Here is a 7,707-nt window from a genome sequence, read left to right on the forward strand (position 1 = left end):
AGCTAAGGTATGAAGAATGAGGAGAACTTAGCCAAAAGCCTGAGGTGCAGAAGCGTGGCACTCCTGGAAAAAAGCGGGCCGTCTGGGGTGGAGCCAGCCAGGGAGAGGCGAAGAAGCAGGGTCAGTTTGTATCTATTTAAGATGCTTGAACTTAACCCCAGGGGCAAAGGGACATCCCCGCCGCCCTATTTGAATGCCGTCTGCTCTGAGGTCAGTGAATGAGGATTGGGGGAGGCTGGGGCGCCCGGGGCAGGTGAGGGCCCCAGGTTGGAGGCTGGTGCAGTAATCCAGGTGAGCGACGATTCGCCAGACGGAGACGGTGAGGGGGATGGAAAGGTGGTCCGGGCAGGGGGAGCCGCCTGTGGGTGTCCCGGGCAGCCTCTCTGAGCTCAGAGGGCTTGGCCGGCAGAGCTCGATCGCCACTCCAAAGCCCGGGCCCATCTCTCCCCTCCCTGTGCCCCTAAATCTCTCTGGCTGACACCGGGGAATGGGCCCAGAGCCACGAGGCAAGAGAAGAAGTTCCAGCCTTACAAAAGTAAAACCTGCCATCATGTGTCCTCATCGTAGATTTTGCCTCCCCTTCCCCACACTGGGCAACAGAGGAGGGGCTGGGGCAGCCGGTGCCGTGATGGAAACCCGCGGGCGCATGCGTTGGTGACGGTCGGAGCCTACCGCCGGACCCCGGCTCCCGACCACCCTCCCTTTGTGTCCGGAGACTCCCTTCTGTTGCCAGGGCGGCCTCGGCAACGTGTGATCCTCTGCAGGCTCGCCCAGGGCACGGTCTGCTCTGCCCTCACGGGGGGGAGGGGACACCCCAGGGCTCACAGCGCTCTCTGTCTCTGTCTCTCTCTGTCACCGTTTCTCTGTCCCTCTGGCTGTTTCCCTCCATGTCTCCTTTTCCTGCTCTCTCTCGGTTCAGTCTGTACAGATGAGACTTTTTAGGTGCCCTGTAAATTCGCACGTGCTCTGTCCATCTGTCCATTTGCTCTCACCGACATGTTGCTTTGTAAATGCTCTGATGATTCATTCAGGAGCTGGGATGCTGCCTTCAGCCTCAGACTGTGTGTTCTTTCGGGAGAAAAGGACCCCGTCTCCCCCATCAGACCGGGAACCCATGAGGGCAAGGACTTAATAAAGAGAAGTCATGAAAGACAGAGTAGACACCCTTCTTTGTGTTGGGTCATAAACTCCACGTAATTAAAATACCTTCGAAAGAAGCAACAATTATGGTGTAGAAAGAGGATGTCCGTGGAGTTAGAGCCAGGTTGAAATCTGAGCTCTGCTATTTCCTGCTGTTAACCTCTCTGGGCCTCAGTTTCCTCCTGGGCTATGCGGGTATAGTAACTCCCATCTCACAGAGCTATAAAAGTTAATGTTCCCAGTCCACAAACACTTACAAAGTGTCTACTGGGTGCCAGGAACTATGCCAGGGACTGGAATATAATGGCGAATAAGACAAATGATATCCCTGCTCTAGGAGGGGTGGGGTGGGGAGACAGACCATTAATTCATCAATTAGCAAGAAAATATCAGACGGTGATGAGTATGGTGTAGGTAATTTCGGATGATGTGACAGAAAGTAACCACGGCTTCTTAGATTGGATAGTCTGAAAAGGTGCCTTTTAGGAAGTGACATTGGAGCCATGCAAAGATCTAAGAGAGGCAGGGAGGACACGTACGGAGGGGATGAGCTCAGGTGCACTGTCCCGAGATCAGACATGTGCCTGGGACATGGAGAGCAGAGGGAAAAGAGAATACGAGTCAGAGAGGAGGCAGCAATATCTTACATAGGGCTTTGTAGATTAAAAAAAATTTTTTTTAAATTATTTTCTTAGAGTGTGAGCAGGGGAGGGGCAGAGAGAGAGGGGAGAGAGAGAGAGTCCCAAGCAGGCTCCACGCTGTCAGCAAGGAGCATGACACGGGGCTCGAACCCTCGAATGGTGAAATCATGACCTGAGCTGAAATCAAGAGTCGGACCCTTCACCGACTGAGCCACCCAGGCACCCCCTAAATTTTGTTTTAATTCAAGTATAGTTGATGTACAATATTATGTTAGTTTCAGGTATATAGCAGAGTGATTTGACACTTATATACGTTACAAGAGGCTCAGTAGTTACCCCCGTCACCTTATAAAGTTATTACAGTGTTACTGACTACATTCCCTGTGCTGTACTTTTCATCTCTGGAGATTTACTTATTTTATAACCGGAAGCTTGTACCTCTTATTCCCCTTCACCTGTTTCACCCTTCCCCCCACACCCCTCCCTTTTGACAAGCACCTGTTTGTTCCTCTGTGTTTGAGTCTGTTTCTGTTTTGCTTTACTTGCCCATGTGTTTTGTTTCTTTAGATTCCCCATGTGAGCGAAATCATATGGTATTTGTCTTTCTCTGTCTGACTTCTCTCACTTAGCCTTATACCTTCTAGGTCCATCCATGTTGTTGCAGGCAGCAAGATCTCATTCTTTTCTGTGGCTGAGTAAATTTCCATTGTACACACACACACACACACACACACACACACACACCACATTTTCTTTATTTGTTTATAAATGGACACTTATGTTCCTTCCAGGACTTTGTGGATTTTCTTCATAGTATAATGTGGGACTTGGTGGAGACTTTCAAGTAGGGGAACATGTTTGGTTTTTTGTTGTTGTTGTTGTTGTTGTTGTTTTTAATTTTTTTTAATGTTTATCTATTTTTGAGACAGAGAGAGACAGAGCATGAATGGGGGAGGGGCAGAGAGAGAGGGAGACACAGAATCGGAAGCAGGCTCCAGGCTCTGAGCCATCAGCCCAGAGCCCGACGTGGGGCTCGAACTCATGGACTCACGGACCATGAGATCTTGACCTGAGCTGAAGTCGGACGCTTAACCGACTGAGCCACCCAGGTGCCCCATGTTTGGTTTTTTTTTAATGTTTATTTTATTTTTGAGAGAGAGCACGCACATGCAAGCTGGGGAGGGGCAGACAGAGAGAAGGAGACCCAGAATCCGAAGCAGGCTCCAGGCTCCGAGCTGTCAGCACAGAGCCCAACGCGGGGCTCGCACCCATGAACCGTGAGATCGTGACCTGAGTGAAGTTTCATGCTCAACCGACTGAGCCACCCAGGCGCCCCCGGGAGCAACACGTTTTGAAAAGAATCCCAAATTATGTTTTGAAAAGATTCTTCTGGCTGTTGCACAGAAACTGGGCTAGAGGAGAGTGTATGGGGCCGGACAGCCTTGGTTGTGGTGCATTAACAGAATAACCCCCCAGGCTCCGTGGCTGGATGCAGCAAATGTGGATGTGGATGCGGGTTGTGCCTGCCCAGGGCAGCTCTTCTCCGCGAGATGACTCAGGGATCCAGGCTCATTTCATATCATGGTCCTACCCTCGCGTCATGCATGTGACCACCAAAAGGGGGCACACGGGCAACAGAGCCATGCAGTTGCTCTTATGGGCCGGTCTGGGAGTGGCTTAGGTCTTGTCTGCTCTCATTCCACTGGCTGGCACCCAGCCACACGGCTGCAGCTGCAAGAGAGGCTAGAAAAGGTAGCTTTACTGGCTGTGCAGGAAGAGGAGAGCACTATGGGATTTGGCCATCATCCCGCACTGTCTCTGCTCAGGACACGTGCCAGTAGAGAGAAGGGTTGGGAGGGTCTCACAGCCTCCCAGGGGAGGAAAGGTGGTGGCCTGGACAGGGACGATGGTGACAGGGATGCAGAGAAGTGAACAAACTGTAACACTCTTACAATACCTGGCACCGTGCTCGACCCGTAGGCTCCCACTGAGCGATCGCTCTTGCTGTAATCCCTTACAGTGAAAACATGTAAATATTCCTTCTCGGGATGGAGTCCGATTCCCCCAAGTGGCCTTTTCTCTGATTCCAAAGGTCCATAGGTTGAGGCACTCTCTGACCGACGCTTTTAAAAGACCTGGTCTTAAGACCCGGAGCCTTAGCCTTGGCATGGCTCTTAGAGTGGTCCAAGCCCACCCTCTGCGCTTGTCAGGTGGGAAGAGAGGCCCAGAGGAGTCTGTGGACTTGCCCCAGATGTGGAGGAGGTTACTAGCTAAGCGGAGGCCAGGGGTTGGAGCCAGAGCCCGGGTCTGCACGCTCCACGTGCCTCTCTATGCAATCATGTGACATCTGCATTTTTCCTTTCTTGGCAAGTTTAAGAGTGGGGGGGGGAGGGGGAGAGGATGGGGGGGGGGGGGCTGGGGCTTGCTCACCCAGGCCGGCTGCTTCTCTCCTCCCTGTCTCCATGCTCCTGAGAAACAGCGTGTGGGGTGTGAGAAAGGCCACAGGTTCGAATCCACCCTGTGCCACCTTCTCACCATTGTGTCTTCAGCTGGTTACTTAACCTTTGACAGGGAAGGGGGCTAATGAGATCATGTAGGTTAAAAGGCCTAAGCTCAGAGCTTGGCACCTGGGAGGTAGGTGCTCAATCGATGGGAATAATCACTGAGAACTTCTGCCCCTACCCCTCCTACCCACGACCCTGGGTGCCGACTCTGTAGCATCTTGTCAAAGCTCCTCTGGGATCAGGACAAGTTTAGGGGCCCGCTCTGCCATGGTGAACGCTTTCTCCTTCCCCGAGAAGTAGACAGACTTTCCTGGCATCTTTATCCACTGTACGGGGTCCACGGGGCCTTGCAGCTGAGTATCCTTGCCACCACGTCTGGAGATCAGAGGGACCACAGCGAACCCGAACCGTCCCGAGTCGTCTGAGGGGCTGCACTATTTTCTGGCGGGCAAACATCCTTAAATAGACTTCTGTTGTTTGCATTGGATCAAATTTAGAAGGTATAGGAGGCTTGTGGCGGGTACTCCTTGGCCCTGACCAGGGAACCTCCAGCCTGGATCCTGCCAGTCCCTGGGATCCAGCATGGGCTCTCAGAGGTAGTTCAATAAGGAGAACTTTAAAGCCTTTTAATGCTTAGCAGGAAATCCGTCCTTTGCCAAAGCACCAATTAAAGGTACAGGCCAGTTCAACATGACTTTATTACTAGCATTTTATGTTTGAAGAGAAGTCACGGGGGAGGTGCGGACACTGAAGGATCTGGGGCCGTCATCTCAGCTCCCCTGGACAGGACAGGTGTCTATCGTTACTGGGTGCTTCCCACTGAACACTCTACGGAGAGGCCGAAGGACCTCTTGACTGTTCCCCTACCCTCAGGAGCTCGCAGAGCAGTGGAGACAAATGACACAGTGGAGTGAGGTTGGTCAAGGAGGGTGTCCTGAAAGATGCAGGCTTTAAACTGGGCTTTGAAGGGTAGGAACAGTTAGGGCAAAATGGAGAGAGGCCCTGCAGGGGGAAAGGCAGGGTTAAGGGGCTAATTGATGACAGCGGGGGACCCTTTCTGTGTCCCAGGAGCTGTGCTGTGCACTTCATAAACAATCTCTAATCTCGGCAACAACTTGGTGACGTGAGTTCTGTTATTGTCACCATTTTGTCGATCTAGAAACTGAGGCATAGGTGCGTCAGCCCAGTTCATGCTTCTGGTAGGTACTGGAACCTAGACTAGATCCAGGCAGATGACCTGTGTTTCTGCTTTTAACGCCTCAGCTAAGAAGCGGGAGAGAAATGTGTTGGGGTCACGAGTATGGGATTCAGGAAGCTGGTAGAGTTTATGTTTATCTGAAGCTCACAGGTCTTCATGTCCCTCTTTCTGAGCCTCCCAAGGACCTCTATCCACCCATTTATTTCTCCATCCACCCATTCACCAGATCTGGATTTACCACCTAAACTGACCTGGCCTGGGCCCCAGCGCCTCTTACCAGCTGTCTTGTTCCCTGCTGTTCTAACAGGTGCCTTTGAAAACTGTGTTACTCCCAAAGGAGTGTGTGTCAGATGGTTGTAGCTGATGACCTTGGAATTTGTCATCAACCACCAAATAGACAGATGCCTACACTACTCCTGGACATAGGTGCCCAAGGCCAGTGGCTCTGTCACACTTCTGCAATCTTCCAAAGGGACTTTGTCCATGCCTAGAGCCCATAAGACTATGGTGATCATTCAGGTGTTTGACCGTCCATTCACCTCATCCATCTGTCTGTCCATCCATCCATCCATTGATCCATCCATCCATCCACCCACCCATCTACCCACCCATCCATCCATCCATCCACTCACCCATCTATCCAGCACATACTTAGAGCCAGGGACTTTGTCTTCCTTACACTGGGCCCTTGGCACTGTAGACCAGGACTTTCTTTCTAGAAAATGGAGAAATTAGTTCAGAGCCCATCTCCCTTTAGGCTTTGTCAAGTGATAGATGTTCTGAATCCACAAAGTAAAATATACTGACTCCAGGACAAATGACAGGCTTGGATCTGCTCAGACTGGTCTTTCAGTCTCTAGCCCTTTCTGCTGTAGAGAGTGGTTGAACTGTCCCAACACTCATGTTACAGAGTGAAAAACTAAGGCTTGGAGGAGGGGGCTGAGCAATCAAGAGCCAAACCCCACTCTTGGTCCCCTGGCCACCTGCTCTGTGCCCACCCAGAGTGGTGCCCCTGCTGGGCTTATGGGGGTTCCCTTGTGCATCCAAGCAGAGTAGCTTTTGTAGAGCCCAACATTGCCCGCATTTCTGTGCGGTCCTGCTGCGAGGCTGTGATTATGGACAGACGCCGTGGCAGGGCACACGGGTGACGGAATAAAGACTCGAATCCCTAATCCTGATGGTGCTGTCATGCCCCACACTCTCTCCTGACCCACCCCTTTCCCTGTGCTCCTCACTCACATTTCCCTGTCCATCACTGTTCTAAGTCACTCCACCTCTCTTTCTCTGTACCTCCCTCTTGATTCCACCCCATTTCCCTTTTCTGCCTCTCTCTTCTTATTCACGCTCACACACACTGACACTTATCCTTAAGCCCCCTCCTCCTCACTCTCCACACCGTCTAAGCCTTGCCGATTCCAATTCTTAAATCTCTCTCCAGTGTGCCCGCTGCCCTCCATCCTGAGGCCCCACCCGATAGCCCACTCCACCATCACCCTGGTCAGAATGCTTGTCACTTCCTGACATGCCCAGTGGTGTGGGCTTGCCTGGCCCCAATCCATGCAGCTAGAGGGAACTTTCAAGATGCAGATCTAAGTATGTCATTTCGTCACCTAGAGCCCTGAAGCAGCCTACTGTTGGCCTCAGGATGGAGTCCAGCTCTGTTCCAGGCCACAGAGAGCCCTACGGAATCTGTCCCCCGCCCCCCTCCCCACTTCATCTTCCACCAGCCCCACCAGACCCTCCCACCTGACCTCCAGTCCTAGGGAGCTTCTTTCAATAAGCCATTGCCTCCCTTGCCTCTGGGCCTTTGCCTGTGCTGTTCCTCTCTGGAACATATTCACTCTTCTCTCTTACTAGGGTTATTCTGACTCATCCTTGGGTTTGGCAGTCTCTCCTCCCCTCCCAAATCTGGGTTAGATGTTCAGCTCTGCATTTCCACGATCCCCTCCTCTTCCTCTAAGTCATCGCACTTATCAAAGCGAATCTGAATTGCCTGTTTAGTTGTCTGCCTCCACCGCTGAAGCCACAAGGGGTTGGGGTACAATAGGCTTCCAGTTTCCCAAAGGAAAGCCTAAGGGCTGATCCCTAAGTCAGGGTCCCAGGTCACCAAGGGAGCCAGGCTCTTAAAGGCATTGCTGGGAGCTGTCCACGGTGCTGCCGGCTCCCATGTTTCATTGAGGAGCGCCTTCCTCAGACATCACCTTGGAGGTATCCTGTGCTCCCG

The sequence above is a fragment of the Herpailurus yagouaroundi genome, unplaced genomic scaffold (assembly GCF_014898765.1).
Source record: "Herpailurus yagouaroundi ecotype Mexico unplaced genomic scaffold, PumYag 77, whole genome shotgun sequence".
Taxonomy (NCBI): domain Eukaryota; kingdom Metazoa; phylum Chordata; class Mammalia; order Carnivora; family Felidae; genus Herpailurus; species Herpailurus yagouaroundi.